Source organism: Impatiens glandulifera, chromosome 3, assembly GCF_907164915.1.
Source record: "Impatiens glandulifera chromosome 3, dImpGla2.1, whole genome shotgun sequence".
In the NCBI taxonomy this organism is placed as follows: domain Eukaryota; kingdom Viridiplantae; phylum Streptophyta; class Magnoliopsida; order Ericales; family Balsaminaceae; genus Impatiens; species Impatiens glandulifera.
Genome location: NC_061864.1, coordinates 896,749 through 906,586, shown reverse-complemented (window position 1 = coordinate 906,586; position 9,838 = coordinate 896,749). Strand labels below are relative to the sequence as shown.

The 9,838-nt window shown below is 25.8% G+C and overlaps 1 pseudogene; it reads left to right on the top strand.

Annotated features, from left to right (window-relative positions):
- Window positions 1–4,287: 4,287 nt before the first annotated feature.
- On the top strand, window positions 4,288–5,912 carry LOC124930893 (annotated as a pseudogene).
- The last annotated feature ends 3,926 nt before the right edge of the window (window positions 5,913–9,838 follow it).

Here is a 9,838-nt window from a genome sequence, read left to right as displayed (position 1 = left end):
TATATATATATTAGTTAGTTAAAAAGTTGAACTTATATTGTTAAAATGTCCTGCGATCATCAAATTTGGTGTTGAATTTAAAATATAAAGAGTTATTAGCCTAGTTGGTTAAAGGGTTGTATTTGTTTTATTAGGTTGCAAGTTCGAATCATACCTATAACATTTTTAATTTTATTTTTAACCGTTGACCTATCGACCCGACAATCCGGACACTTTAAAAATTAAGCTTCATTATATATCTATATAGATATCCCAACTTTTCGAGAAATAAAAAAATAAAAAAATTTATCCTTACAAATTTTAATAAAATTACTTTTATATATAAAGTTGGATCAAAATTTTCTATTTTTTTTCTCATAAGTACAACAAATCTTCTTTCTTTTTTTAATCATAATTCATCCAAGTGATTAATTTTTAACATTATCTAAATAATATATATATATATATATATATATATATATATATATATATATATATATAACTATAAAATAGAAAACTCGGGAAAGAAATAAAAAAAAAAATAGACTCAATAATTATTCAAGGCATTTTCACTAAATGGGCTTCAACATTGAATTATGTCATATGGATTTCAACTATTAAAATTTTAAAATGGACAAAACTTTTTTTATATTATTTAAATTATTATTTTTGTTATCCTAATTAATTTGTCACATTTACAAATAAAATGACATTTAAAGATATTTTGAACGTGTTTTTTTAAAAATTTAGTGTTCTTTTTGGGATTTACGCATTATAATTTGTCGATTTTGATTTTGTTGACTAAAAATATATGTAAATCGAAGAAACAATTAAGAAAATTTGAATAAAATTTATATTTTATTTATTTTACAAAAATTTTTTTATAAAGACTAACTTTGTGTATAGTCTACCAACTATATATATATAATAAACTAATTTAGAAAATAAAAAAATATTATGTTAAAGTAAAAGGACTGGATTATTATTCGTTTATAAAAAAAAATAATTAAAATTGTGATTGTTTGAGCACCGCCTACCATAATTTAAAATTGGATAAAACAATCAAAATTAAAAAATAGAAGACAAATTTTGGGTTCGAGAAAAAGGTTTTTTTGGGTTTTACTTGGGTTTATCCTACGAACTTTTGTTTGATAAAAACTAAAAAAAAAATTGGTCTTTAAAATTAGAAGACTAATTTATCTTTTGACTTTAGAGGATATGGTGTAGGTGGAAGAATGATAATTTAGAAAGAGAATAAAATTTGAAAGAAATTTTAATATTTATATGATAAAATTATTTGATTTAATAATTGATAAAATATTTAAATTTTGAGATAAAAACTGAGTTTTATCCTAAAAACTTTTTTTTATCAAACTAGGCCTAAATATATGTTCGAAACAATTTGGTTGAAATTCCAATCCAATGCAGAAATTGATTGGTAGAAAGTTACATCAATAATTTAATAATACGAATATAAGGGTTAATTTGATTGAATTTATTTGGATAAACTTATTTCATTTATATATTTTAAAATGATTTTTTTTTTATGAAATGACTTAAGTTCTATTTATATAGAATACAAAATTACTTTTTAATAAAATTTATTTTAATTGATGAATTAAGTAATGTAATAAATGAAATAACACTGACAGAAGATACGAGTATTTTATATTGTCGAATATAGTTTTGATGAAAAAAAAAAAAAAATATGTGACAGATTTTAAAAAATTCATAAAAAAGATATTTAATATTATTTTTTTGGAGAACTTCAAAACAATATTATTTTCAAAAAACTTTTCAATGTCAATACAGTTAGAATGTTTTAAATAATAGGTAATGGATGAGAAAATTTGAAAATTATTGAAAAGGGAGACAACTGTATTTTTTTTATAAATTAATTAAAAAATAAAAATATTCCATTAAAGTAAGAAATTAGATGTTTATTAATTTGGGACAGTATGATAGTTAAAACCTCGTCTAACATTTTCAAAATTCGAGCTATACAATAAAAATAATTAAAATTCGAGTTTTAAATAAAAATTCGAGTTTTAAATAAGACGTAATATATATATATATATAGATTATCTTTCTATTCATTTCAAAATTTCCATAATTCCTTCCCGAACTAAACATGAATTTTTCAATTCATTTATCTCTGATTAGTGGCGGACCCAAAAATATTTTCTCGGGGTTGGGCAAATACATAGTAACGTAGCATTTTTTAGCGATCAAATAAATGTATTTTCTAATTAAAATTTTACTTGGTAATTACATAAAAATACTAACAAACACAATTACTAAATTATTCTTGTCCATTAATCGGTACTAAATTATTCTTGTCCATATAACGATTGAATCTTTCTAATACCCTTTTCCAATTTTTGTACACATCTTCTATAAAGGTATAATCTACGTTTTCTCTATTTAAAGACTTGAAAATATAACACCAAAAATAAAATGTTGCATCTTTTGATATGCTATATTCTAACAATGTATATTTTGGATACCATTTTTCTTGAAAGCTCCTTTCATAATTACTAAAAGACGTTTTTGGATACAAATGATCATTTAATTGACAAGGCCCTCGAAGTACATATTCTCTTCGAGCTTGATCTCGAATAGCAATATAAAATTTCTTAATTGGTTTCCTTAATCTCGGATCACTAATAATATTATCCAAATTTAATTCAGCACGTGATTGATTTACTATTTGATCAGTAACATTAGACTCATTAGTAGGCTCATTAATTGATTGAGAAGGCTCAGACTGGTCATGTGATGTAGAAGTACAAATTCGTTTATAGAACATCTCCATTATTTCATATCCTACATAAAATAAATAACTAAAAATAAATATGTGTCACAACCCTAGACTCCTAAATAAAATTTAACAAATACATTTATTTGTTGCACATTAGCCTTACCAAAAACTATCTATTGCGTATTGGTTTGGAAAAATTATCTAAAATTACTTACAAATTACAATCCAAAATCCATATAATAATCAAAATTATAAGAAAATACAGTTCAAGCCAGATTTCAACAAACTCAAAAATAAAACCTAATTTCAGACCATATAATCAATCCTTCAATAATCAAATTGCAATGGTAAGCAATAAGTTGAAATAAAAATGCACAAATAACAAGTCGACAATGAAAAAACTTATAATAAGCGTAAACTGTAGGAAAGCTTGAAAGGGAAGCTTTTATGCTAGCTTGAAGCTGAAATGATGGTGGAAATATAATGAAATAATTTTGGACTTCTTGCCTGCTGCCGCTGGTGTCTGGAGACGAAAGGGAGATTGTTGTCCGTTGAAGCCTGGAGAAATGAAGGAATAAAGATTAGAGAGATCATATGGATAGTATTAGGGCAGAGAAGAAAAAAGATGAAGGTAGAGAAAATGAGAGACCAGAGAAGATGGGACCTAATTATTATATTAAAAAAAACTTAAGGTTGGGGGAGGCCCGGGCCCCAACCCCTAGTAGATCCAATACATCTGACGCTCAATTTCTTGAATTACTTGTGTTAAATTTCCATATCATTTTTTTATGTGATGAGACTATCCTCTCTTTTCTGATCATATTCCAAAATAAAAATATCGAATAACTGGCCAAGTAGCGGTAGCTAAAGTAGTTATAGTTGTTTTATTTAGCATGATATTTTACAATTTTAGTGATTTTTTTTAATTAATTTTAGTATAAGATAATAATTATTTTTATATCAAATTATATTGACATAAATTAATAATTATCAAAGTTAGTTTTTTTTTAAATTAACACATTAAAAATTATAATATAAAAAACCAAATTACATCAATAATAATTAATATATATATATATAAACAGAATAAAAAATTTAAATATAAAACTTATTAATATATTTTTTATTTTGACTAATTATTTCTCTTTTTTCTTATTTATTTACTTTTATATATATATATATATATATATATATATATATTAAATTAATTTATTTATTTATATAATTTTTATTTGAGTAATAATAGAAAAAAAAATTATATAATTTATAAATATATAAAAAATATTAATTATTATATAATGATAATTATTATAAATTTTAATGAAACACTACACTTTTTATCGATTATACAAATAAACTTATACTACATTTTTTTTTTTCAATTATACAATAAAACTTATGAGCCGCCCTACTATTCTTCTCCTATAAAATACACATCGACGCTTTTCTATTTTGACACAAATCCTAACTGTCTATTTCTCTCTCTAGTCTATATCAATATGCCGGATTTCCAAAACTGTCTATTTCTCTCTCTAGTCTATATCAATATGCCGGATTTCCAAAAGAGCGTAAAATTAGGGTATCATTAATTCATTATGTAATGAGTAACCTTTTGAGTCTTCTCCTAACCCCACTCTTTGTTATCGTGGCCATTCATCTTACCCAAATGGGATCATACGACGACATTTCTCTATGGCTACAATCCAATATTCTCGTCGTGATCAGCTTTGTCGTTATCGCGTCAGGGGTTGTGTGCGGTTCCACCGTTTACCTCATGACTCGGCCCCGATCTGTTTACTTGCTCGACTATTCCTGTTATAAGCCACCGGCTCACCTCAAGGCTACGCATGACACGTTCATCGAGATTTCGAGGTCGACCGGCGACTTCGACTCCTCCTCCTTAGAGTTTCTGAAGAAGATTCTACAAAGGTCCGGTCTTGGCCAGGAGACCTACCTGCCGGAGGCGGTCTTCTCCCTGCCTTTCCGGCCTTCCATGGCCACCGCTCGAAAAGAAGCCGAACAGGTAAGCTAGCTAGGTTGTTATATATATGTATATAATGTATAATGTGAAATCCCATATTTGTTAATTTGTAAACAGGTTATGTTCGGTTCCCTGGATAACCTCTTTGCGTCAACGGGCGTGAGGGCAAAGGATATTGGAATTCTTGTCTTGAATTGTAGTTTATTCAATCCAACCCCGTCTCTAACCTCCATGATCATCAACAAATACAAACTCCGAAGCAACATCCTAAGTTTCAATTTGGGCGGCATGGGGTGCAGCGCCGGCGTCATCGCCATTGACCTGGCAAAGGACATGCTCCAACTCCATCGCAACACTTACGCACTCGTTATCAATACCGAGAACGTTACCCTTAACCCTTATTTCGGCGACGATAAATCCATGCTCATATCCAATTGCCTTTTCCGAGTCGGTTCCGCCGCCGCCCTTCTATCCAACAAACCCGCCGATCGCCGACGGGCAAAGTACAGCTCATTCACGTCGTCAGGACCCATTGCGGTGCCGACGATCAGGCTTTCAATAGTATTTGCCAGATGCCAGACGAAAAGGGTAGAATTGGAATCTCACTCTCGAAAGATCTCATGGTCATCGCCGGGAAAGCGCTTAAAATGAACATCACAACTCTGGGTCCGCTTGTTCTTCCCTTCAGCGAACAAGTTCTCTTCTTTACTAGTGTTGTTTTTAGTAAGCTATTTAAAACCGGCCGGTTCAGGCCCTATATTCCGAATTTCAAGCTTGCATTCGAGCATTTCTGTATACATGCCGGTGGAAGGGCGGTTATCGACGAGCTCGAGAAGAGTCTTCAGCTGTCACCGGCTCACGTGGAAGCTTCTAGAATGACTCTTCACCGTTTCGGAAACACGTCTTCAAGCTCAATTTGGTCAGTTTTATTATATTAATAATATATAGTGTGATTTATTTATTTATTTATTGTAATTAATGAGCAGGTATGAATTGGCTTATACGGAAGCGAAACAACAGATGAGGAAAGGAAACCGTGTATGGCAAATTGCCTTCGGGAGTGGATTCAAGTGTAACAGCGCAGTTTGGAAAGCAGTCAAAAATGTTAAGCCGTCCAATCACAATCCTTGGGCAGATTGTATTTCTAAATATCCCGTAGAAATTCTCAATTAATAATTTATTAATTTCATGCATTACGATAATATATGGTAATATGTATAATTAAGTTGTTACTATGTGTTTAACTATTTGCATGTTGAAGTTTAAATTAATGTGTTGAATGTCATTATGCCACTGTTTATTTAATGGAAATGCATTATATATTGTAATATTGAAGTGGGTCATTAGAATGGATGAGTTAATCAAATTAAAAATAAATCAAAGTATATGAGGGTCCTAACACTATAATAAATTCGGGGAGGGATTAGTTGTATTAGACATTTTGCCCTCCCTGTACCATTTAACAAAAAAGCCTTAAAAAGTTTAGTTTTATAATTAAATATTTAATTATTTTTAATATTTTTTTAAGGTTTCTTTTCTCAAATGGAATAGAGAAGGGGATAGTGTCTGGGAGAGCTGAAATATTTTTGTATACAATTCTTTGTCCTATAATAAGTCAGTTTGAAGCTGGAATGTTTTTTTTACAGGTTTAGTCATCATCATTTGGGGCTTTGATGTTGACGGTTGATGTCAATAAAATGGGTTGGTATGAACTTTAAAATAATTTAAACAAAATTAATTTTTTAATTAATCACTTTTTAATAATTATATATTTCATTTTTTGAATTAAAATATTAAAATATTTTTTATTTTAAATTAATAAAATAAAACAATTAAATTATCTTGGCGATGCTCGAATCGCTCACTTGTTTTGTTAGGTTGCAAGTTCGAACCATACCTATAACATTTTTAATTTTATTTTTTACCGTTTTAAGTTTATGGCGGGTCAACCCATAATCCGACCCAAGTATCCATTTACTCTCACATATATCCAAATTAACCACAGCTCTTGACCCGGCAATCCGGACACTTTAAAAATTAAGCATCATTATATATATATATTATATATATATATATATTATTGTTTGGTTGGGAGTATAAGACATATATATAAATTGTATAAGTTTATTATTTGTATTTGGTAGATAATATAAAATTCGTAAAAAAGTAAAATATTATTTTAATTTATTTTTATCTTTGTTAATTGTTTCTTTAATATTATTCCTAATTAAATTTATTAATATTTTAAATATTTCAATTTTATTTTAATTAGTTTAAATATTATGTCAAATAAATAAATAATAATATAATTATGTTATTATTTTAAATTAATAATATTATATAAAAATAAATAATTATAATTAATAATCATAATATTGTTATTTTTATACTAGTAAAAATAAACGTTAATTTTTTTTATTAAAAATAAATTAATTTTTTAATTTTTAAAATTTTAAATAATAAAATTTATAAAATAAATTTATTTTCTAAATAAAATTAAGTAATATATATTGAAATTATAAAATAATTAAAATTCATTGAAAGATTAAATAAATTTTAATATTAAAAAAGTTAGATAAAAAATAAATAAAAATAAATTAAAATTTTAATACTGCCTTGTAACATGTAAGAGGTGTTACTAATCTATAGATCATCTAATGTATAAGTTATACTATTAGTTTTATTAGTTTTACTGTACATATAAAATTAATTCAACTAAACACTTTATAATTTCACTATTAGGATAGTTATACTATCCTACCAATAGTATAGTATCCTTTGTACCACCAATCATTAAACATGGCCTTAATGCAATCAAACATGGCCTTAATGCATTTTTTTTATTTTCAATTAGTTAATAATTTATAAGAAAAATACTGTAAATACGTACTGTAATTTATTTATTAACATAAATGATACAAATCTGAAAATTTGAATTTTTAGTAAAAATGTTGGTAAAACAGTGGATAATTTAAAAAAAAAAAATAATAGTGACGTTTATTTTTTAAATTTTATATAAATAAAATATAGCAAATAAAAAATAAAACAACCAGCAATATAATGATTTCTTAGGGGTTCTTAGGTTTTTCTATTAATGCAAATAATGATCAATATGCAAATAAGTTATTATCTTCTTTTTGGGGGGGTATGTTTTTATATAAAATACATCCATTACTTTATGACCGTGTTTGTTGGCAATAGTATCTGTAGATATATGATAATAATCCTAACCTTAAATTATATTAAATGTTTTGTTAAAATATTTTATATAAATTGCGGTATTAAAGGTTAAGGTTATATAATTTATACATCAAATTAGATACAAATTTGTACCTAGTGAGACCAGTTACAACCCAGGATAAAAATAATACTTTCATATTTACCCTTCAACTTTTAAGATATTTTTTTTTATTTGAAAGCCATATTTACAAAGTATTTTTGTTTGTATAATTTAGATTTTTTTGAATATTAAAAGAAAACTATTTAAATTGTATTAATATTATGTTCTATAATATTATTTTTTAGTTTCTTATTTATAAAGCAGTAACTCACTCAATTTATGAAAGATATTAGTTTGTGCCTCTTGTTATGTCACTAGAGTCATCTAATTAAGTTTTTTTTAGATATCTGCTTATTTTAATTTAATATATTTTAATTTAATATATTCTCTGATATATAAGTGTTATTACACTTTTATGATATTGTGACAATCTTATTAATTGTGACAATCTTATTAATTATGTGAGTAGTGTGAGGAGCTTGGTTGTACGAACCTGCTAGGGGCTGAGGTGGGCTTAAACCCACCCCTAACTCATTCATAATTTTTTTTATATATATACTATTCAGAGAAGGTGATGACGGTTAAGTATCCAATGAGTTTCTTAGGTCATCTCCAACCCAAATACTTATTCTCAAACCCAAAATGCAGTAAACATCCCATCAAATAGTAATTTATCTCCAACCCAAAAACCCAAACTCAAACTCAAAAGAATATTCTCAGAATATTCATTTTTAAAATATTTTTTAATTTTTTCAATATTATCTACATATTTATCTAAAATTACAAATTGAACCCATAACTTTACAACTCATAACTTTACAACAACTTATTAATTACTTTAACATTCTAATTATAAATCAATTATTTATACAACTCCATAAAACAAATTAAACATTATTAAATAAACAAAAATTACATTTCACAAACAAAAAAAATACAACAAAACAAACCTTATTAAACCATACTTTCCACACATAAAATTAAAATATAAATATAAACAAATTTAAATATAAGTTAATCATATAAATAAATTAAAATTATCATGAATTAAATATATAAATAAATTAAAATATAAATAAATAAAATATGTAAACAAATTAAAATATAAATAAGTTATGCAAATTAATTAAAAACAAACTAAAAGGACTGAAATGAAAGTTTTGAAAATTTTTGAGTATGTGAACAATGTCCCTGCAAATTTGGGTTTGAAGGAGAGAGAATTTGCAAAAAAAAAAACTCAAAATGCAGTTGAGTTTGGAGGTGGGTTGGAGGGCTAAAACCTATTATAGAGATGAGTTTGCAGGTGGGTTGGAGATGATCTTAGGTATTGTTTGAGAGAGATTGAAGAATGAGTTTATTAGGTATTCTTTGAGAGAGGAAGAAGAAAGAGACGTTAAATATATTTATTTTATTTTATTTTGTTTGATTTGTATAATTATTTAGATTTTAATTATGTTTTAGATTTTGTTTTGATATGGTTTAAAGTATTTTTATAATTTATGGGTATTTGTTAACTTTCAATTTATTTATTTTCTTTATATTCAAATCATATTTTTATAATAAATAATTATTTTATTTAAATAATTATATTAAATTAGTATATTTCAATCTTTCAAAAATAATAATAATATTATTATTTGCATAATAGTTATTTTGATCCCTTTTTTAATTATATCTTATGATTATTTTTAGTTACATATTATTTATTTTTTAATTTTTGGGAGTTAATCCCAAATAATAATGTTCAATAAAAATATATATAAGAAAGTCTTTTAATAAAAATTAATTATTTTTATAATAATTAATTATTATTTTATTCATTTATATTTAATAACAA